We start from the raw sequence: 24,125 nt of genomic DNA, 5'->3' as shown, positions 1-24,125 counted from the left end.
GCTTGAGGCCCCTTAAAAATGAATCAGGTGGGCAGAGCTAATTTTTCCTTGATAAAAACTGCAGTGCTGTGCCCAATAAGAAGGCTTGCCCATTTTCAGTGATTATTTTCACACAGTGCCCCTTATACTGGCTATACAGAAATCCCTGTTCCATTCCACAGCCTGCATCTTTACAATACACACTAGCTCAACTTAAAACTAAGACTTTCTTTCTGCAACAGAAGAGGCACTAACACCAGCTTCTTGGACCTAGATTCTGGGTCTGGCAGCTTTGACAACACAGCATCCACAAAGCAACTCCACCAATGTTCTGTGTTGAGAGAGGGCAGCAGGTATCTGAGCCCTGCAGTTAACTCCTATTCAAAGCCTGCCTAGTCAGGCTTTGTGGATGAAGAAAGGGGATATTAAGGACTTTTAAATACAGAAACAGGAAATGTTTTCCACAATACCATTTTTTATTGAACTGTTCATGCAAGTTTGATAAGTACAGTCACATTTGCCACTTGGAGACATTTTTAATTATTAAAAAGAGAGCAAGGAATAATATATGTAGAAATACTGTGGCAAATATTACCAACACCCTAAAGACAGTGTTGAACACTAAATCAAATTCAATGTTAAAAGTTTCAAGAATGTTTTATTCAAGCATTTTGAAAAGACACATCTTAATATGGAGTTACACAGTTCTGCACTTTTCAAAATATACGTAAGTCCACATTATCATACAGATACTTGTGCTTAGCCCTGAATAACTGTTGACTGTATTTTTCATTCTCAATGTGCCCTGCACCCGAAACTGCCAGTTCCTGCCAAGTCCTGAATTTAGGATGAACTATTTTTTCTGCCATGACCAATTCAAAACTTGAAATCCCAGAGAAAGGAATGCAGCTCCCTGCTGCATATTTGCTGTTAACGTTGTCAAAGCTCACTTCACTATCACCCACAACCAGTAACCACTAGCATGTGGCAAATAACTAAGAATAATAGTCCCTCAAAAAGAGAGGGAAACATATCTCCTCTCCTTTAACAATGGAGGTTTCACAAATCTGCACACGTGTCACTAAAAGAAAGCACAAGGCAAAGAAGCTTTGCAAGCAGTGAGGTGTAGCATTCCCCTGGAAACAGTTTTGCACAACTCAGCACAAGGGAGACATCTCAGATAAACTGCTTGATTTAAAACATAAGCTGCAGTGCGGTGACTGGTTGCCTGCTGATGCTCTATGTCATAAAAAACACCTGGTGCCTTATCTTTCTACCTTTGTCATCAGCCTTATTTAAAACTGTATATTAGCCAAAACATGTAGCATTACATAATTCTCCTACTTTATAAAACCCAATTATATTTTTCAAGTAGTTTAGACACAAGTATGGTTCTCAGCTATCAGGTCTATTCCATAAAATCAAAACTACTGTAAACCAAATATTTTTCAGTGATCTACGTAACACTGCTGCTTATCACATCAAAGTAATGAAAGCATTACAAAAAAGCTACTAACATCATGGTACCATTTAACAATATTATTACAGTTAAATGAAGGAATTCTTTAAAGTCAGGATAATAAAAGGTTATAATTATGAAGCATATTCTCTTCTAGAACTTGAAAGATTTGAGAAACTATTCTACAAATTAACATAATTAAAGGCTGGACTGGTACACAAGCAGAATCTGAAAATACTTTTCTCTCTAGAAAAGCAAGGAAGTGTTTTCTACACAGAGTACTCACAGCTCAGTAAAACTAGGCGTTAGAAAATATTTATTATCATTAGTAGGGAGATCTCATCATCACATGAGATCAACTAAGTGGACCAAAACTTGAAAGGTTAGTATAGATTTCTTCAGGAAATAATGAACAGAATCAATATACATTGATGCTGATTTGTGTTAACACCCCTATTACAAAAATGCAAAAATAGAAGTTAGTTTCTCCCATTTATGCTGTTCATTTACTTTATGCTCAAAATGAAAGAAAAGAAATGAAACTAGATGGATATAATTAGTCTTTTGGTTCTCATGCACCAACACAATGCAACTGAACTTAGAATCACAATATTGCAAGGAACCGTTCTTAAACAGATTTTCAGTTCAGTTCACAAAAGTCTTTTCCTTCATATTAGATTTTGCATCTCTCCAATCCTAACCCATCCTGCTTTCTCTGAAAAACCTAAATTTTGAGATGAAACTAAGTGCTCCTTTAAACTATAACTGCCAAGCTAATTTGTTACAGTTTGCTTTAGCCCATGCAGCTTTCACTGTAAACTAATTAAGGGAACTTGAAAGGAAAATAATCCTGGTATGAATAAAAAGCTGGAAGCACAGTAAGTGGAGTTTAAATAGCAATATACCAACTGGTTACTGTAGAGCTAGCCAAAGTGGGAAGGAACGCTTTAGATTACAAGGGAAAATTCACAAGATATTTCCTGTTGCCAGGGGTGAAAGTAAGGTGGTACAGGCCGGAACGGCATACTGGTAAAAAGTGGCTGCTAGTACCGGACTGGACCCAGCTGACTTTAAAGCGCTGACCCTACTTAAAGCGCTGCCGTGACAGCGCTTTAACGTCATTGCCCCTTTTGCCCCCTCCTCCCCCCCGGGCCTCCGACCGGGGGGAGGGGGCAAAAGGAGCAACTGCCCCGGGGCTGCGCTACCACAGCAGTGGCCGGTGCCTCATTCCCTTTAAATCACCGCCGGAGCCCCAGGCAGCATGGGCCAGGCAATGCGGATGGGCTGGCTGGAGGATGCTGACCCCCAGCCCCGCCCTTTCCGCTTGAGCCCTGCCCTTTCCCGGGTAGCGGGGAAGCAGGGGAAGAGCTGGCACCTGTACCGGTAGGAGTTCAACTTTACTTTCACCCCTGCCTGTTGCCAACACTAAAACAGTATACTAGAGTGATAGGGTAAAATTGTTTTACATAATAATTAGGGCTCAAAAAAAAAAAAAATACTGCAAGGAAAATTATCCATACTGGCACCTGTTGGTAAAGTTAACATTCAACTAATTTTTCCATTACCACTTGGTTAATCTCACTATGCTTCTGTCTAGCCTCTTTTCTTCTGCATGGATTTGTCTGTACAGTAGTCCTAAACATGTCAAGTTATTAGCCTCTGCACAACCATATCCAAACTGGGTATAAAACCCCGTGTGTGTTGTTAGGGAGGGAAGTAGACTAGCTAAGAACCCTTGAGATAGCTTTACTGGGTGCAACCATAATTGTCTTGTCCTGGCATTCATCAAAGGCATTCAAAAACAAAACAAAAAAAAACCGGTACTGGCCACTTACATTGACTTTAGCAGCCCCCAAATCAGATTTAAGTCCAATACAGTTTAGAATAAGACAGCGATAGAATTAAGATACTGGAAAATGTCTAGTCTACCTATTACACTAAACTAGCTCACAGGAAGCAATGTAAATTGCTCATCAAAGGGACTAGTCCATTGTTATTCCTTCAGCATAGAAGCCACTCTACTAAGCAATACATGTATTCAGTGGCCTCTATGGAATAGTACCAAGGTATCAACAAATGATGTTCCATTTTTTAAAAGTTTGCAGCCTCTAGTCACATCAAAAGCAGCTTTCAGACACTGTCCAGGGAATTAATCATTGCACTCTCAGCAACAGGCCCACTTCATGCACCACTTCTTCCGGTTTTCCCACAATGAATGAAAAGCTCTAAGTTCTCATATTGAACTTCAGGTCTGCAATATTATAAGTATGAGGTTTGTTTTGGCTTGCATGTCTCTGTGGGTATGTCATACCAAGTTGAGGTCATCTTCAAACTTCTACATGAAAGTCCACTGTATGACCCTTCTATGAAAGCCTTTGATACAACAGATAGAACAATTTTATTGAAGTTGCTACGCCACTGTGGAATCGCTCAGAAATTTGTGATCATCATTCTGAGCTTCTATAAAAAATGTGAAATGCTTAGGAACACATAACAGTGAATTGACTAAGCCATTTAAAGATAATACTGGCCTCAGACCAAATGTGTTATGTCTCCCATTATCTTTTTATTGGTGGTGGACTGCATAATGAGAAACACCACAGAACAACCAAGGGACATACAATGGACTGTTACCCAATTGTCCTTAATATTTAGAGACAGAAGATACATGATATAAAATAATTATGCCTAAATAGAATTTCCCATATGAAGCATTAGAGACATTAAATAAAACTGTACACAAGCTTTTTATTAGAGCTGGATGGAAATCAGAACCTGCAATTTAATTTCCCCCCCCCAACTTGAAAAAAAGGAACCAAAACAAAAATGCTGAAGTTTCCAGTGAAAAAGAATTCCAGAAAAACTTAGTTTGGGGATTATCAAAATGTTATGTCCTGATTTTGACTTTTCTATATTGTGTTGTATCACATAAAATTGAAACAAAAAGTCATTTCAAAATGGAAAATCAAAGGTTGAAATATTCTTATTAGAAGGCTCAGTTCCTTTTTAAAAATGAAATTTAATCAAAAACCCATTTCCATAAAATGTTTCTTTTTCAACAAATCAGCATTTTCTGATGTAAAAACATTCCATCAGATTTTCATCAACTCTGATTTTTATGAGGAAGTCTACAGAAAAACATCATCAGATAAGAAAGAAAACAGAACTGCCCTGGAAAACAGTAAGATTGAAAATAAAAAAGTAAAATGACTTAGAGGTTGTCTATATAAGGCTGGTATCCAATTCAAGCAATTTTAGATTACTGCTTTCCAAGTCACAAAAAGTAGTCTCATATCTGGAACAGCCTCATATGAGGCTACAGTCCAAGAGAATGTATCTATCTCAGAAAGAATTCTGGAGAAGAATTCATACAATAAGTCATAGCAATAAGCATAATATAGAGTTTAACTACATTTGGCATGTTAATCCAAAACACAGTACTTTCAAAACTTAAGCCATTTAAAATATGTCTAAAGCTGTTTTTATTTTACCCATTTTCAACTCTTCTGCACAGCATTTAATTGCTGCTAACGATACAGCATCTTAAAAACACAAAATCTGAAAGAATATCTGGTCCTGTTTCCAAATGAAAGCATTGAAAAGCCGATCAATAGTTGTGACTCTCTGATCAACTATAAGCCCTATTAGTATAAAGTTCTAGTTTTATTAGGCAGTGCAAAAGTAACATGTTTCAAATTGTTTTTTTTTTCAAGCCCAAATCAGAAATTAGAGATGAGACCAACTAGCGTAAGTAATTCAACCAGTGAATAACAGAGTCCCTCTAGTCTAGTGCTTTGTCCAGTCTAACTTTAAATTATTCTACGTTCACACATGTCTCAAGTGTATCACTTTGCAGGACAAGCATACACTTAAGAAATATTGCAAAAGTATGACCTTGTCTACACTACACAGTGTACAGTGTACAGTACAGACTACGTTACTTTTGGCGGCAAAACTCTCATGTTTATCAACAAAATAAAACCACCTTGACGAGATCCATAGGATGTGTGTGCGTGTGCGAGACTGCTGTGCTGTGCAGAGCTGGGGAGGAAGGCGGAGCTGATGTCAGGGAGTATCCCCTGCCTCGGGACTGGTTACTTCCGACTGCTGTCTGAATTTAAAGAGACAACATTCCGACACACTCATTCTCCCCCAGCACACACACTGTCTCTTTCACATACACACTCCCTCCCACACACTCCCCAACACAGTCTGTCTCTCCCCCGCCCCACACACACTCCCTATCACACACTCTCTCCCCCTCCCCACACTTCAGTTGAAAAGCGGCTGGCAATCTAGTAGGATACCCATGGAACGATGGGATTGAGAAACCTGCATGATTTGGTGCTGTACCTGCCCCATGAGGCATTGCAAACCCTTCCCAAAGCTCCCTGCGGCCAGTTGCACAGTGGAATCGCTACCCACAGTGCACTGCTCTCTGTGTGGATGCGCTCTGCCAACACAAGGAGCATAGTGTGGGCATGCAACAGCGGTTTAATTGAAACAGTGGCTGTAGGTCAGCATAACTTTTGTTGACAAAACTCCGTAGTGTAGACAAGGCCTATGTCCTACTTCACCCACATGCTGTCTTACATTCTCTCCTCCTGCACTAGCTCATAACCATCAAGACTCAAAGGGTCATAGCCCCCTTGCAAATCGAGTACCAATGCAATCAATCTCTAGGTAGGTCATTAAGACAGTCTGGCTGAATGTTCAGTCTGCATGTGCGATTGGTGATCTTAGCTTTTGGCAGCCATCTGATCACCAACTGTGTAGCAGCATTCCCTGGTAACTTCCTAATTCACTGGTCTTCCATCCTAACAACAACAAGCCCATACTAAGAAGGCCAACAAAACCATACCAGTGCTGATACAGACAGTTGCTGGGTTCAGGTTTGAATATAGTCATTGCTGATCTTGTCTTGCCACTCACTATGATGCAGCTCACAACGACCATGAGAATCAAAAACGTCAATCTACTGCTTTTCAGACTTCCTCAGCATCCATGTTTCACTACTATACAACAGAGTAACTAAAAAGAAAAGGAGTACTTATGGCACCACAAGTACTCCTTTTCTTTTTGCGGATACAGACTAACACGGCTGCTACTCTGAAACAGAGTTAGTATAACTCAGGTACTTCAGACCCACAGCTCCATGGTAAGCCTGATGTCACAATGTCTCCACCCGCTGAAGGGCCTGGGATATAGCAACAGCTGCTGCCTCGATATGAATGTACACATCTTTCGAGCATCCTCCAGCACTATCTATGAATCTCCCAAACGTTTGACAGTTGCCATCTGCTCTATATTGGATCTGGATAGGTTCATACTGAGCTGTTTGTAATGTGAAGTTGTAGGCTACTTAATGGTAAGAGCCAGCGACTTAATTTCATCTGGATTAACAAACTGACTAATGCACTCAGCCGATCTAGTTGGGCAAGAAGCAATCAGCTGCAGTGATTCACCAAACTGAGCCAGCAAGACAGTACCTTTGATGTACTTGAGATCTCAAAAGCAAAATCACTAACAGCTGCTTCTTCAAGCTTATCCATCCACCCGTCCATGCCGACATTGCACAACGGTGATGGGACGCACTCTTGCCAAATTCCCATGGAAACAGGAAACCATTCCATGTATTTATCATTAACTCAAACACAGTTTTCCATTCCATTATAGAGCTCTTCTATTGATGACACTATCATGGCAGGGGCACTGAGTCATTTCATCAGATCCCACAAACTTACTCAATACAAGGCCTCATGTAAGTCTATAAAAAGTGCTGCACATTTATTAAATTCAGACATCTCCTTAAAAAACGGTTTCGAAGTAAAGATCCGGTTGATAGCAGAACAACTGAATCTAAAGCCATACTGGGTATCCTGGCTTTTGCCACACTGGTTACTAGCAGCCAAATCCATACAATGGAAAGAAAGCATGCACACAGCCAGCTATACAGGTGCTGGTCTCAGACTGCATCCTCTCCCATCTTTCCTTGCTGCCTGGGTTGACCCTGCTTCCCCTTCCAATCAGTCTGAAAAGCTGGTTAAACTCAGGCAGTAGGTAATGTGTTTCTGCTTCTCCTATGCTCAGCCCAGAATATATGCATTTATAATCAGCATCATTAAAAGTCAACTAAAATTTGCTTGCTTTGGCAGTCTCAGGAGACACTAAAAATTGAATGAACATGGGGAATAAATTATCTTCCCATTTAGCGGTAGATCACTACATAGCAAGGTTGAGGTACACTGCGTGGGGAAGGTGAGGACGCTACTACTGCCACTAACCTGCTTCATCTGTTTTGTGGAGTCAGAGAGCACTGCTCTCTGCAGGGCTGACATTCTGGTACCTTTTGCCAATACAAAATTTGTGCCACTAATACACCTGGAATTTCAGTTTAGTTACCCAGAAAGGTTGGAATTATTTCCATCAATTTTATTGCATCCTTGGTCAAAAAGGTAATAATAGTCTGTCTATTTGTAAAAGTATTTGCAAAATGGTACAATCTAGAGCAAATTTCTTCTGCTTAATGAAGAATTTGATCAGGCTACATGACACCTTCCAGAGATCTTCTGAACAGAAATAGCACTTATTTCAAACTTTATCAGATCCCTTCCATAGACTGATGTTACTCAGACAATCTTAACTCAGGAAACAGTAACAGCAATTTCCTGTTCAGTCTATTACACGGAGGAAATGAGTGGATGAACTTATTTCCCCTCCTTCCCCCACTTCACAGCATGCCAACATTTCTGTGGAGTAGCCTAGAACTTAAGTCTTTGATAATATTTTAATACTATGCCACTTTGTACACACACCCACAAACATATACACCATGTTAAAAGAACATTAAGGCGCCAAATCAACCACTCAAAAGTTAGTAAATTCCAGAATTAAAGTTGTCTGTGCAACCTTAATTAAGCCCCCTTTTCCATATACATTATGATAGTCTTTAATCACATACTATACTTCATTCAGTACACAGTATGGACAGTACTTAAAGATCAGCTATTCAATATTTTGTTTTCTCCTCATTGTTCAATGTGTGCCTGTAGGTCTTATTTACAGCACATTATTCAAATCCTGCTCTGAAGACAGAATTATTATTTCCTTATAGGCCTTTCTGTGATGCTTATCACTGTTGCATCTGAGTACTTCACAAACATTAATCTCACAACACCCCTCCAGAATAAGTGACTATCAGTATCCCCATTTTATGGATGAGGAACTGAGGCACAAAGAGATTAAAGTCAATTAATTATCCACTAATTTTAGGTGCCCAGTTTGCGACACCTAGGACTTGATTTTTCAGAGGACTAAGCACTTTATTAGTTCAAAGCATTAGCTGCCATTGACTTCAACTGCAGTTGTGAAAGCTTAGTACTTCTACAAATCAGAGTTCAAGGTCTTAAGTCAGGCACCCAGAAAATAAGGAACACACAACTAGTGACCACCTGTGAAAATTTTGGTTTAAGTGACTTGTCCAGCATCAGAGAGGAACTCTGTGGCACAGGCAGAGACAGAATCCAATTATCCAAGGCATCATTCAATAGTTTTAGCCATCAGATCCTCCTCACTCTTCCTGCAATTCCCTGCCTCATTTGCTATACATTTGTTGCAGAAGTTGGAAGGTGAAGCAACAACCTCCTTCACTACACAACCCTGATTCATCCCCAGAGCCCATCTTGTGCACTGAATGAACCAGCAATTCCTGTGAGGGCACGGGGGAGTATGTGATCATGTAACTAAAGACTATAATAATGCATATGCACAAGGGGAATGAGTTATGGTACCCTCCTCTCAATCTACTTTTACCGCTTTAGGTCCAGCTCTTCTCCCCTCTACACTTGAATCAAGCAAATTCCTCTCTCTCAAACTTGGGACCCAGCAAGGGTATATTGACAGCATAGGAGAGAGACTCCCTGCTCTTGGTTCAGGCACGCAGATACTGTACAGCCCAGGAAAAGTCCAGCTCAACTCTGGGCTTCAGCATGCCCAGTGCAAACAGAATCTTCAGGGAATTTAGCTGCTCAAATCTACATCTCTACTGAGTATGTGTGAATTATATTTTTTCAAAGGCTTATAACAGGCCAAAATTAGGCAGATTTTTACAGGGATAGCAAAAGGCACATCCTTGACACACAGGCCACCCCCACCCCCACCCACCCACCCACCTTCCAAATTTCAAGTCCTTGCTCTAAAGCCCTAGAACTTTTCAAATAAAAGGTCGATATTTTTTAAAAACCATGAACAAAACAATGTGTTTTTCCCTAGCTTCATTCTAGGAAATTGCTGAACAATTTTGGCTGAGAGTTTCCAAAAAAAAAGTAGGAAAGTATAAGCAAACTGAAAATAAGGTCACAGAATGGGAAGCGTCAGGCAAACTTAATAACAGGTAGTTATTATTAATCAAGCATTTTATTATAGTAGTGGCTAAGGACCAACCAAGAGCAGGGCCCCATTATGCCAGGCACTGTACAAATACAGACTAACAGACCAATCCTGCCCAAAAGAGCTTACAGTCTAAATAGACAAGAGTTGGGAAGGGGTATAATGCACAAGTAGAGTGCATGTGATGGCAGCAAACATCACATTAGAGTTTTGTTTATTTGTCTGTTTTTGAATGGCAGAGGGAACTTAGAAGGGAAGGGAGGTATGGGGACAGAGCAAGGAAGAAGACGATAAGAGGGGAAGGTGTGGAGCGAAGCCCAGGGGAAACGATGGAGGGAGAAGGAAGGGGAAGAGGGCTGGAGCATAGGAGCTAACAAATTCAGGGCAAAGAAAATCCAGTCAAATTTGTAGAAATTCTCACACACACACACACGATTTGTAAAGAATGAAAATGGTGTTAGTTGCCAAACAGGATATGGTCTTCACTTTGAGATCTGAAGTGATTCATTTAGTGCTAACCAGCATGAGCTCAACCTTGCCACTCAAGTCTTCTCTCTATTTTGCCAGTGCAAGTGGAAGGAGGCAAACCTGTATATACATGTATGCTATTTTTGACAGACTTGTTTATTTGGCCCTTGGATTTATAATAAAAATACCTGGTACCCATTGGGCCTTATACACTGAATTCATGGTCCGTTAACTGCTCTTTAAAAAATTCCCATGTTCACTGCCTGGTATAGTACTGATTATCCCCAAAGTATAAAAAGTGTTAATATATGGAAATGCACTTAAGCACCCAAACTCTATCCTGTGGTGACAGACTTAGGGGAAAAAAAAAAAAGATATGAAAAAGTCTAATGTATCTTTGAAAAATCAATGTAATCTAATCTGACTACAAACAGCTAGGTTAATTATAATGATATTGTTACTGCACAGAGCAGAGTTTGGGTGCCTTCCATTTCCATACCTTAATATATTTGGATTTCCTTGAGATTTGCCTTAACTCTGTGTTACCTGGATTTGTAATGTTTGGTTTTGAGATAACTGCAACATGCTTGTAATGTTTTATCTGTAATTTACAGATGTGTACTCAACCTTAATTCCAGTTTAATGTATCTTTTAATGTAGGAATTAAAACAAATTTAACTGAATGAATTTAATTTCTACTCTAATGGAATTAATATAAAATGAGAAAACAGCAGTAGTAGGAAACAAGTTTAAAAATGAAGAGTCCTGCATTGATTTGTAAATTGCAACACAACCCAAGCATGATGGATGTTTGGATAACATTTTCCTTCAAAAATAATGCCTTTTAAAAAAGCGTCCTCTAAATCAGGTTTGTGCCTAAGAGACAAGGGACTTGTCTACATTTATAGTGTGGCAAAAGTGCAGCTTCACCACTGTAATGCTTAGTGAAGATGCTACCTAAGTTGGCAGGAGATCTTCTCCTATCAGCGTAGGTACTCCACCTCCCTGAGAGGCAGTAGCTATGTCAATGGGATAAGCCTTCCAGTCAATATAGCGCTGTCTACACTGGGAGTTCGGTCCATATAACCGAGTTGGTCAAGGGTGTGGATTTTGAATGACAGTTATACCAACATAAGTTTGTAGTGTAGACCAGGGCAAGATGTGTGCTGGTGGAGACACAAACTTAGTATTAAACCACACAAAAAATCCAAATACGTTCTACTAGCATTAATTTTAGTCATTATTCTATGTTACCTTCACTCTGTCAATCTAGCAAATCATAAGAGCAGCCATAAAACATCTCGCACAGATCTATACAAGGTAAATGCACATTTTTGATCCAGAAAAACGAATGTGCTATTGTTTCATGCCTACACGAGCAACCTGCGTCAAAGTCAGTGCAAGCACTGGTGAAAGATCATGCTCTGAAATGTGTTCAGTAATTGGTCAACTCCATTTGACATTTTCTTAAGCTTGATATTTGGCTGCAACAGCTTTTGAAATTAGATCTATCCCTCTTTCCCCCTATCAGAAATGGACAACAGGTCTGAAGGCCTTGAAGTGAGTTTTAGCCCACGAAAGCTTACGCCCAAATAAATTTGTTAGTCTCTAAGGTGCCACAAGTACTCGTCGTTGTTTTTACTAAATTACTTAGGCACTTTTGAAAATCCCACCTTCTATTTTTGTCTACTGTGCTAAGGTGAGGAAAAAAACCTCATGCTTTTAACACCATAAAAGGATAAGTTAATGGTGGCACTGGAACTAGTCTCCAAGTTTAGACAATAAGAAAGAGCCCAAGGATATGTATAAAAGAACAAGACAAACAAAACTTAAATGAATTCCAATTTCACTGCTATTCTTTTCCCTAAAATATGTGGTTTCACTCTATTCCCTAGTGATCTTGCAGATCGTGTAACTCCAAGTCAGTCAGTTTTAAAAAAGGTTGACTTGTTTGCTAGAGTAATCAAACCAAAGAAGTCTGAACCACAAAAAATGTTTAGAAGAGTCGTTTTAAAATGCTTATAATTCAAATTTACAGATTTACTTCAAAGTCTATTCTGCATTCTTGAAGAGTGAGCACTGTAAAATTGTGGAAGGATACACTACACTCTTTATACTTAAGATATTTAGGCCCTGCTTTAAGAAGATCTCAACTCAACCTTCACTAATAATAGCAAAGGCGTCTCCAGCATACATTGTTCTCACTGAAGAGTCACATCTTAAAACTTTCAGAAAGATACAAGAGAGTTTTCACCAATCATATAGTGACCCTTAATTTTTTAATTTAGAGATTTGCGGTTTTTTCACACTGATGGTACAAATCCAAGCAATTTGTTGAGAGGTACATTTTTTGCAATATAAAATTCTCATTTAAATAAAATTGGGGTAGAGGGCTTTTTGCCCACTCCCAAAAGGAAGACACATTTGTTTTAGATTTTTGTTACAGTATTGAGACAAGGTGCCCTTAAGACAAGACAACAACTACTGGAAAAAACAGTTTGGCCATTAACAGTCCCTACTTTTCCTGGGCTTGCAGCCAAGCAAGGACTGAGCCAGGCAGGCCAGGAAATGGTTTAGGTTTGTGGTGTATGTGGAGTCACAGCCAATCACTCTTTTGCATAAAGTGGTACCATTACTAGCCTTATGCCAAGCATACGCTGCTTACTCAAGATAACACACCTAGATCTATGGAGAACAAGAAGAGCTCTGCTGAGTCTTGGTCCACAGGGAGATAAGGAGACTTTGGTTGGCAAGAACAGTCCTGCCATAGGCTAGCACTCTATGATATGGCCCAGGGGTCAGCACAGAAGTTGCATTTCCTAGGAGCTAGCCATGAAAGTCAGAACTAATGATAGTCCTAGAAATCAGGCATGAAGAAAAGCAGAAAGCCATCATTTTCTCTACCAATGTAAAACAGTTTCAAAACTATTTAACATTAATCCCATGATGGCACTCATGTACATCCTAAGAGTTGTATTAAACCTTCATATTTTTATTGGTCAAATAGGTGAGAACTGGATTAGAATTCTCTTTTCTTATACCCCGTAAATCAACACTTTCCCCCTTTCAAGTAAAAAGCAAAGCATGCAATAGTATAAAGTTAATCAGAAAATTCCATGTGGTTGCAATGTTCCCAAAGCATTATCTCCAGGGAAGGGAATGATTAGCAGCTGCACAGAGATGGAGTGTAGTCTCCAACTCAATGACCCTAAGAACTGAAGGAAGTTCTAGTCCCAACCATACAATTTCAATATATCCATGCTCATCTATAACCTTGACAATCCTACGTAATGAGCTGGGTTGCCTTTGGAGACCTAGCAAGTCACTACTCTAACTATCATAACTTCCAGCAGAGATTCTGCCAGAAAAAAAAACTCTACCAGTTAGCAGCTGCCCCTCACTTCACTACCACAGACTAGCCTCAGTGATTTCTTCCAAAGTCTGAAATCCAACCGCAATAGTAATAGGGTACTATACAGAGTAGCCTGTGCCATACCTGGATTAATCCCCTACCAAACAGAAACAAACTATGATTGATTCTTTTTGAAACTAGACAAAGTCACAGGCCTTCTATTTCTCTAGGGAATTTCATAGGAATAGATTTTAGAAGTACTCATGAGTTCATTGGATGTAGTAATTCTAGAATGAAATAAAACATCAATATACACAGTACATTGGAGTTTTATGGCATTACAAGCCACTGGAATCTCACACTCATCTTCCTGCTATTGGCAGACCTGCCAAAATCCAAAACTATGATTACTCCATCTGGAGCCTGTCAAGAGAGTAAAAATGCACTAAGCTTAATCAGTCCTGTGGGTTTACAGGGAGTGGAAGATTCTGAATTTAAAAGTATTTTAAGTCAGCATTGTTCATCCAGATCTGGAAGTAAAGGCAAAAGATTCATTATTCTTTTAAGTGGTCAGTTACATCAGAAATTGTGTCAGGCATTTTTGAACTGAGCAACCTCGGAATTCAAATCTGTCATTTAAAATCTTTACCACCACCATGCACAGCTGATGAAAAGTGAGTAGACTAGGTTAAAAAACTCAACAACAATAATGGATATATTCCATGTCACCTCAAGGATCACCTGCAAAGCTCTACTCAGTATGGCATAATAATTGCAGTTTTTTGGCTACGAGTTTTGTATCCAACCTCTGACATACAGGTAAAGCAAGAATTTTTGTTACTCATTTCTAATACCTGTATCAGATTATGAGCACATTCAGCAGAGGGCAAGGGGAGTGTGGGAAGAGAAACGTGTAGCATGGCATATAGGTAACAAAAATTGGAATTAATACCTATAGAACTACAGGCTACGTGTCACAGTAGATTAATGAGCATGTGTTAGTCATCTTTGGCTCATCTTCTTATCTAGTGCATCCAAAGTAAAATAGTGAATTGTGTGGTGTCTCAGTAGTTTATGCTGATCTACTTCTAGATCCTCCACAACTTGGCAACTAAAAGGAAAGCTACAGAACTTGAATACCAAGACTGTTGTTAATCAACAACACAGCACACTCTAGCTTTGATATTTGTCAAATACCTATTACTATGGTATCTCAACACTGAAAATACACTGGCAGAGCTGGTTACATGAGGGAACTGGCAAAGCACTTAAAAGCAGCACGATAACCACTTGGTCTTTACTGTCATAGTCAATTGTCATTTCATTTTTCAAATAAAATCTTAAAACCTCTAAGTAGTCTGTCAGTTCCTGGCTCTTAGATGAGATTTATACAGGAATTAATTCAAAACAAACCACAAAAAACACCTTACAGAAATTCAAAGTAAGTTCTGTAAATTTGATTTTGTTATATTTGTAGAAGCCTTCCTGGATCTGTAGAACACAGATAAAAATTTTACTATTCATATTGCCCAAGAAAACATGCTTGACTTGTGAGAAGACAAGTTCATGCTTTGAGAATAGACAGAAGATAGAGGAGGATGCAGTGGCAAAAAAGGAGTGATTGTTTAGCATGCATATTTTAGTTCCACATTTTTTTTTTCTTTTCTAGAAGGAGTCAGAGTTGCGTGTGGCCTTTTTTCCCCCCCTGTTCCTGAATGTGTACAAATATAGGAATCTGCCGTGTAAAAAACAACACACAGAACAATCTGGCTGTTTCAGTTCTTGTATTCAGATTGAATACAATTATGCAAGTCTGCACAACCATGTTTTTTGCCTGAACCAGATTAACAGTGCAGTTCTACAGTTTCACATGTTTACTCTGAGTGCTGTGCACTTCATCTGATATAAATCCAGATGTATTGTAACCATCTTAAAAGGATGTAGTCAGTGAATTTAGAGCTAATATTTGTGTTACAATATTTTACAAGACATACCAAAAACATTTTAATGAACTTTGGTTTAGTTCCTCTGAAACTTTTATGGAAACACTCTATGGTGTTGACAGCCCAGCAACATGGGTCTAACATATGAGATCCAGAAAGTAATACTGAGTAGTCTATCATCATTCCTTGGGAGGAAACAATGCACAAATAGTAAACCAACCAAAATAAACAATCGAAAGTGATATTTGGAACTCAGGTATGGATTATTTTCAATTTAATATTTTAATCTGCAAGGGTCACCATAAGTGAGACAGCAAAAGAAAAAAAGAAAAAAAAATGCTATAGCATATCATAAAGGCACTGTCCGTATGTATTACATCAAGAAAAACAATTCCAAGAATTTTATTGCACAAAAGCAAGTAAAGCACTGGTGCAGCCTACAGACAATTTACACCAATGCAGTGTGAAATTGTGTTTACATAATGGATAGGCATTGGTACAGCTACAGAGGTAGCTAAAAACAGTGTCAATGAGGTCTTAGTATTTAAACTGAGCCAAAGGTGTGTTATACCCTTCACAGACATTCAAGAAGACTGGTTATTGTGCCAAAAAATAATAGGAAAACAGGCCTGGGGGAAAAGATATAAAAGAAGGCAATTTCTCTTACCTACCATCTCTATTTTGTGTTCTTAAAACATCTTACCTATATGGCTTACTTTGCGGTTTTAACTTTTTTACCCTTAGTACCTTACGAAAGTAAACAGGAATCATTGGAACACAATTTCCTTTTAAGTTAAACCTTCTTATTACATCTTCTGTGGACCAGAACACTGACAAAACTAAAGACACAAAATTTAATTATGATGGAATATACGGTGCAGTAGCCAAGCGCTAGGGAAACCTTGAGATGTTACAACAGAATAATCCATTGGAAACTGAGGTCAGTTCCAAACACCCTTATGCCCACTTCCCCAAAATTGGATACCCTAGAAGATACTGCTGCCAGTTTGGTTATCAAATCAAGCAGGTATATTGCAACTCATCATTGCTTGAAGAATAATCGGAGGAAGAGAACATCAAGGATCAAAAACTCAGTCCACGCAAATTCCAGTGCAATATTACTGGAGAAAAGGAAGGGTGATCATTGGGCCATTCAAGATATCTATGGCCAAACAATGGAGTTGAACAGCAAGACAGTATTTCCGCAACTCTAATGACCAGCCTTAAGAGTGGCCTACCAAGCAGTTTATATGTTGGTTTAATGTCGTATTTTGCGTATAAGATTTTTTTAAACATCTCATTGCTATTTCTAACATTAAAGCCCGTTTTTTATGCTCTTCATAAGCATATAAGAATGGCTATACTGGGTCAGACCAAAGGTCCATCTAGCCCACCATCCTGTCTTCTGACAGTGGCCAATGCCAGGTGCTCCAGAGGGAATGAACAGAACAGCTAATCATCAAGTGATCCGTCCCGTCGTCCATTCCCAGCTTCTGGCAAACAGAGGCTAGGGACACCATCCTTGCCCATCCTGGCTAATAGTCATTGATGGACCTATTCTCCATGAACTTATCTAGTTCTTTTTTGAACCCTGTTATAGACTTGGCCTTCACAACATCCTCTGGCAAGGAGTTCCACAGGTTGACTGTGCGTTGTGTGAAAAAATACTTCCTTTTGTTGGTTTTAAATCTGCTGCCTATTAATTTCATTTGGTGACCCCTAATTCTTGTAATAAGAAGGAGTAAATAACACTTTCTTATTTACTTTCTCCACACCAGTCATGATTTTATAGATCTCTATCATATCCCCCCCAATCATCTCTTTTCCAAGCTGAAAAGTTGCAGTCTTATTAATCTCTCCTCATATGGCAGCCGTGCCATACATATAATCATTTTTGTTGCCCTTTTCCGAAACTTTTCCAATTCCAAGATATCTTTTTAGAGATGGAGTGACCACATCTGCATGCAGTATTCAAGATGTGGGCATACTATAGATTTATATAGAGGCAATATGATATTTTCTGTCTTATTATCTATCCCTATTTTTGACTGCTGCCGCACATTGAGTGGATGTTTTCAGAGAACTATTCACAATGACTCCAAGATCTCTTTCTTGAGTGATAACGGCCAATTTTAGACCCCATCATTTTGTATGTATAGTTAGGATTATGTTTTCCAATGTGCATTACTTTGAATAGGTCAACATTCAACTTTGATTCCTGTTTTCTGAGACAATAATTAGTAGGTCTGAAATTGACATTCATCTCCACTCAGTAAGGGACTGCTTATTTTCTAACCATAACAAGCCCTTGGTTTGTTGCAACAAACAAGTGTTTGTTTTGTGACCAAGCCCCTGTTACATTGAATAGACGGATCAGGAAGACCATTCTTTTCCCTAAGTAACTAATAAAACAGAAGCTTGGTCACAGAACAAACACTTGCTCCTTGTAACAAACCAAGGACTTGCTATGTTTAGAAAATAAGAAGTCATTTTACATTCTATAACACAATATGCTGAAGATCGTGGTCATGTCTGTACACCTCACACATTTACGGTGCTGAACTCACTACCTATATTTGCCATGTCAGAAAATAAGTTTTTAACATACGAACACTCTCTTGCGTCTTATTCTTAGTATTTTAGAAACATAAAACATAAAACACATTCAAGTTCCACAGACATACTGAGAAACATTGCTTCAGCCCAGACACATTACCTCATTACTATCTCTTCTCCTGGCTACTGGCTGAGAAGTTTTAAAAGTATCTTCTGATGATCTTGCAAATAATCAACTCTGTTATGACTTCCAGAAAGCATTTGCTGATAGATGGCTGTTGATATTATAAGATACAGCAATTTAAGAGTTCAGAGAGAATCTCTCAGTGACATAAAATCTTCATTTGGGACACCATGAAGTAAAAACACCTCAAGACCCTTATTAGGGGAAAAGGAAAGCCTACCATGACGGTTTCAAAAGCAGATGTTCCATTTCTTGCAAGACACCTCTTTCAGGTCTTTAAGGTCAGTACAGTACACCTCAAAATATGCCTAATGGTGGAAGCTTTGCCTATTTAGACTAAAAATATCTCTACAGAGAAGCCTCGTGACATCCCTCCCATATATTTAGTGCCATAAATGGACACTAGGAATGCTAAATACTGAAAACAAGATTACAGAATTGTGTGTTTGTTAGAGAAACTAATCCAGTTTTCATCAAAACAAAGATCATTTGCATTTTCAGGACTCAGCAAGTAACAGAAATCTTGACACACCTCCCTGCAATGTTTTAGTCTGATGATCATTTAACAAACTAAACACCCCTACTAATCATAGTGGCTTTATTCATTTAGAAGCAAGCCCAGCCATATCTCTTCCAAAACAAGAATGGGACCATTCATTTAGAAGCTATCTTTCTATGGAGGAAAACCAACTAACTCAGGTTCAGTCACTATTAACCTGTTATATATACACTTTTGAATAAATATTATTTAAAACCACTGAACCAGTGTCAGACATAGACCAGTCAACAACAGCTCATGATATAATCCAAAGAATAATTTGATACCATCTTCTGGCAGACATTCATTTATGTGAAGTGGACATTTTGATATTGCTGAACTTTAATGTTTTACAATTAAATTAATTCTAGAGAAAATATTGTTGCTTTCTTTTTCTTCTGTCCAACAAACGGACATTTCACAATGCCATACCAAGGTAGGCATCATATCTACACAATGCATGTCAGACCTCTAATTCTGTACTAGCGCTGTTGGCTGGTCCAATTAAAAGAAGCACATAGAACATCTTTCCCCAATTCACATGCAAAAGAAAGTTTATAGGAAGCCAAGGCAGATTTCCATAAAGTATTAAGGAGATACACTAGGAAAGAATTTATCCCACTGAATTTATTACCTTTTATGGAGTTACATTTGGCTTGTTTTGAAGTCTGACTGATATATAATGAGAAAACGTCCTTCAACTCAAGCAAGTTGCCTACAACTTATTTGCCCCATTTCACTTCTTCCAGCGAAAACGATAGAGGCAAAGAATTTAGAATTTAAAGCACTGCTCCATCTACAGTTCCTTCCCATGTCTGTTTCACTACACAGCACCACTGTACCTTGAAGCTGTTTTTCTCAACTTGGAAATTTAAATGCTAACAAAATAACAACAGGGGTGGGGGTGGGGGGTGTCAGTGTCCACTATTGTACTTGCAAGTTCAGTTTTATCTGAAGTATTGTCACAGTGCTACTGGTAACAAAGGCTTACACCTGTTGGAGATTTAAAATAAAATATATAGTACTTTCTAGCTGCAGCAGATAGCTTCATAATAAATTGCTATTATCCAATGGAGAGACTGGAACGGAACTGAACTAGATGACCTCCTGAGGTCCCTTCCAACCCTGATATTCTATGATTCTATGAACACTGGATTGCCAATTTAGAGGAATGCTTTTGCAGTCCCTCATCTTTCACTCAGCAAAATTCTATTTCTTATTCTTCTAAAAATAGCTGCTAACCAACTGAATTGGGGAACAAATTCCCAAACCTCCGTATTGATTTTCTCAAGCTCAATTACTAAAAAAACATTAGCAATCAATTGCTTAAATGAAACAGGAGAAAAGAGTGCCTCATGTATGAAGTGAAGAATATATAATAATGTTATTATTCTTTAATATGCTTCAGAGAGGTCATGTGAGATCAGGGTAGATTAATTTAAATCACCAATTTCAATCATGATTTAAATCAACAAGCAGGAAACCTTGATTTAAATAATTAACTTTCATCATATTTGGCCTTTGTACTTTTTAGTTAATTTCCTTAAGAAAGGTTGATTCTCATTAGTTGGTAACTTAAAACACATTGATTTGCAACTAGAGATAGATTTTACACTAAATTGGGTGCTTCTTTTTGCTATACAGGAAGGATACACTATATTTATACACATTTATTTAAGCAATTTATATAGCTTAACTTATATTTATTCAAATTCTTATAATTTAAATGTTTTATTGTGTTAGAAAATGGTGAATGATTAATTTCTTATTTAGTAGATTAATTTTTACTTGTCATTTGTTAAGCTCAATTTGGATGGAAAGTCAAATTCACTTAAAAATGTAAAAAAAACTTTTGGATTGCTTTTATTAAGTAAAACTCTAATATACTGGATATAGATAAGGTTTATCAAAAAGTTTATCAAAACATATTTTGCATTAAAACTTAAAAAGAAAAGGGGTACATGTGGCACCTGAGCGACTAACCAATTTATTAGAGCATAAGCTTTCGTGAGCTGCAGCTCACTTCATTGGATGCATACAGTGGAATGGAACCGATGAAGTGAGCTGTAGCTCACAAAGGCTTATGCACCAATAAAGTAGTTAGTCTCTAAGGTGCCACAAGTACTCCTTTTCTTTTTATGGATACAGACTAACACAGCTGCTACTCTGAAACCTGTCATTAAAACTTAAGTAACATTTATTAAACACAAGGTATTTTCTTTACTTAGTTAATTGAACTGTTTCTGGTCACCATGTGTTCAAAATTTTAGAACTAGTAGACCTCATGCTCTCACACCTAGCTTTTATTAACAGATTGGAAGCAGAAAAAACAGGCTTTCCTGCTTTTTCAACTCCCAATTCATTTCTTAATGTCCAATGAACTAGTCAATAATCTGAACTAGTTGAATAAACTGTAATGAAGAAAATATTCTCTCTGTCCCTGCAGAAGAGGCTACTGCTATCAAAAGTAATTTAACAAACTTTGGTTCCAGGTGTTTGGTCCATGATTTCCACCAGTTCAGTGGCCTGACTTTGTTTAAAACTTGGCAGCAAACATGTACTACTTGTTTTTTGTATTTTAATAGATAAGTTTAGGCCTTAACTTAATTTTAAAATAAACCTGTATTTAAACATAATATCCAAATTAAATTTTAAAAATCCATTTTTTATTTTTTTTAAATAGTCAATTTTTATCCACCCTTTGAAAGACAGGATACAAATTTGAAAGGACACAGAAACTTCACAACAGACTACATTTTCAATGATGCTTAGATACAAAAGAGTACCAGTTGAAGGGCTTTATTTCCTCAAGTTTTCCTGTGTTATTTTATATCTAGAATGTTAGACATACAGATGTAGTACAGCTACTGAATCACCATCTGCAATTAAACAGTAATGAACTAAAAATTTACTCAGCTCCTTCAATTTTGTCAAAGAACTAAAGTAAACTCCTAACAGTTACGGGCCCAGCTGATTAAGGCAGTAATAGAAAAGAAGCCCCTTGACTTTAATGAACAGTAGCAGTTTTGATAGGATTATATTAGTATATAACTATATTATATATATATAGTTTTATATTAACATGGTATCAACTTTGCACAAATTACGTAGTCTCTAGAAAAAGGGCAAAACAGAAACCAAAGAAGATGAATTATTTTTAGAGTTTATTTAAATGTTTATTTTAAAGGAGAGATTGTCAAGGGTAGTCAGAGGCTTGGATGGATGCTGCTCTCTGTTTTAGTTATATTGTAACTCAAAGTAAAAAAATCACCAAGTAGTGTCCCTTATAGCACATATGGTTCAATGATACACAGATCCACATGTATACAATACTACGTTATAGCTCCTGGTTGTCTGTGACATTTAAATGGGGGTGTTGTCTTTCAAGTTAAAGTATATAAAAGGGAAAAACACTGGGTGAGGATTATTATATGAGAGGTGAGTAACATATTGTAAATATCTCAACATACATCATTCAATAATTAATTAAACAAGGCTTATTAAAGAATTCCTTTAGCATCATGTAAAAGAAAATCTGGTGCTTTAAATATATTTGTTAGTACAATACAGAACAAAACAGATCTTTAGACATCAGAACAAAAAGGGGTTTAGCATACATTTGTTCAGAAAGCAGATACATATATTGTGAACTAAAGAGGAAATGTTCATGTTCAGAAAGGAAAAAAACTCCCTTCTTCACATAATAGGTTCCTATAGCCGTTATAAATAATGTCAGTCTGCTTGAAGTTTGGGGGCAGAATTAGACCTGTTCGCCACCAGCAGGCGTGGAGAGTATCTCTTGCCACTCCCTATGAGCCTGCCAGTTGAGACAGCTTCTACAACCACAGTAAATTTGACTACAGGGATACAATAGTAAAATATTTCATATTTCACATTTTGTCCACAGCAGGATGTGGCAAGAATTCTTGAAAAGTTTTTGCATACCAATTTGTATCCCTGTTTGACCACAGACCCAAACCATCTTGGGCAAAGGATCTGTAGATCTTATCACTTAAAGAAAGGAAATTCCGATAAGTATGGATACATTATTAGTCTTAGTACTGAGATATGCAGATATGATGAGATTTTAACAAGTGAAAGAATTTGTGTGTGATAAAGTAAAACGTGGATGTGATGAGAACCTTCCTTCAAATCCAAGTATGAGAAGTACCACCTATGCTGAAGTCTGCTAACTTGGATGTAAGCATTTCCATCTTGAACGGCTGTTTCTTCAGGAAACTATTCTGTTTCAGATTGAGTACTGCTACACTTCTTTAGATCTTTGACACTAAAAACAAGATGGATTATAACCCTTAACATGCTCCCTGGGCAGTGTGTGACTCCTATATTTGGGGAGGCTGGGCATGAGCACCAGAAGCTCCCTAGAAGGGGTGCGGGTGCCCAGACTGTGGCCCCATCCCCTGCTTCACCCTGAGCCTGCTCTTGCTTGGCCTTCTACACCCGAGGCCCTGCTCCTGCTCCACCCCCACTCCATCCCAAGCCCCCTCACTCACTGCTCGCACCTCTTTGCCAAGGCCCCTCCCACCCTTCATGGAACTTTGAGCAAGTACAAAAACTTGGGGAGCATTTGCTGCTCTCAGACACTCCTAATTGCCACCTGCTGCTTACCAGAACACTCCGAAGGGCTCTGGGCCAGGTGGAGGTGGCAGGGGATACTCCTGTCCTGGCCATTGCAGTTGGTATTGCTCAACCATCTGGCTTAACTGGCACCTGCCTCCAAGAGGAAGGCGGGGTGGGGAGGACCTTGGTGGAAGAGGTGGAGTGGGGTCGGGATGAAGTGGAGCAAAGGCAGGACATTGGGGGAAGAGTAGGATGCAGGAACAGGGCCTTGGGGCGGAGCATGGGCAGGGCTATGGCTCAGGTGCCCTTTCGGAGGCGACACTCCAAAGGCAGCAGGCCAGCGGCGCACCTCCAAAGGGAGGTGTACCATAGCCTGTTTGGGGAGGCTGAGCCTCCCCTGGCCTCTTATACCCACCACCCATAACGTGCTCTCTTGGCACAGGACTGGTTCAATCACTCCCATCGGAAACATGTTTTACAGTTTCCTTCATGCACCACAGAAAGGAGTACCTGTGGCACCTTAGAGACTAACAAATTTATTAGAGCATAAGCTTTCGTGAGCTACAGCTCACTTCATCGGATGCATACAGTGAAAAATATAGTGGGGAGATTTTATATACACAGAGAACATGAAACAATGGGTGTTACCATACAGGTAACCACAAGGTGCCACAAGT

At 38.6% G+C, this 24,125-nt stretch overlaps 1 protein-coding gene across 5 annotated transcripts in view; it reads right to left on the bottom strand.

Annotated features, from left to right (window-relative positions):
- Positions 1-24,125, bottom strand: part of ESYT2 (extended synaptotagmin 2) — a 128,527-nt gene that overhangs the window by 94,381 nt on the left and 10,021 nt on the right. The gene's annotated exons all lie outside the window — the stretch shown is intronic.

The sequence above is a fragment of the Eretmochelys imbricata genome, chromosome 2 (genome assembly GCF_965152235.1).
Source record: "Eretmochelys imbricata isolate rEreImb1 chromosome 2, rEreImb1.hap1, whole genome shotgun sequence".
Lineage (NCBI taxonomy): Eukaryota > Metazoa > Chordata > Testudines > Cheloniidae > Eretmochelys > Eretmochelys imbricata.
The sequence above is the reverse complement of the archived record's forward strand: the minus strand, read 5'-3'. Positions and strand labels throughout refer to the sequence as shown.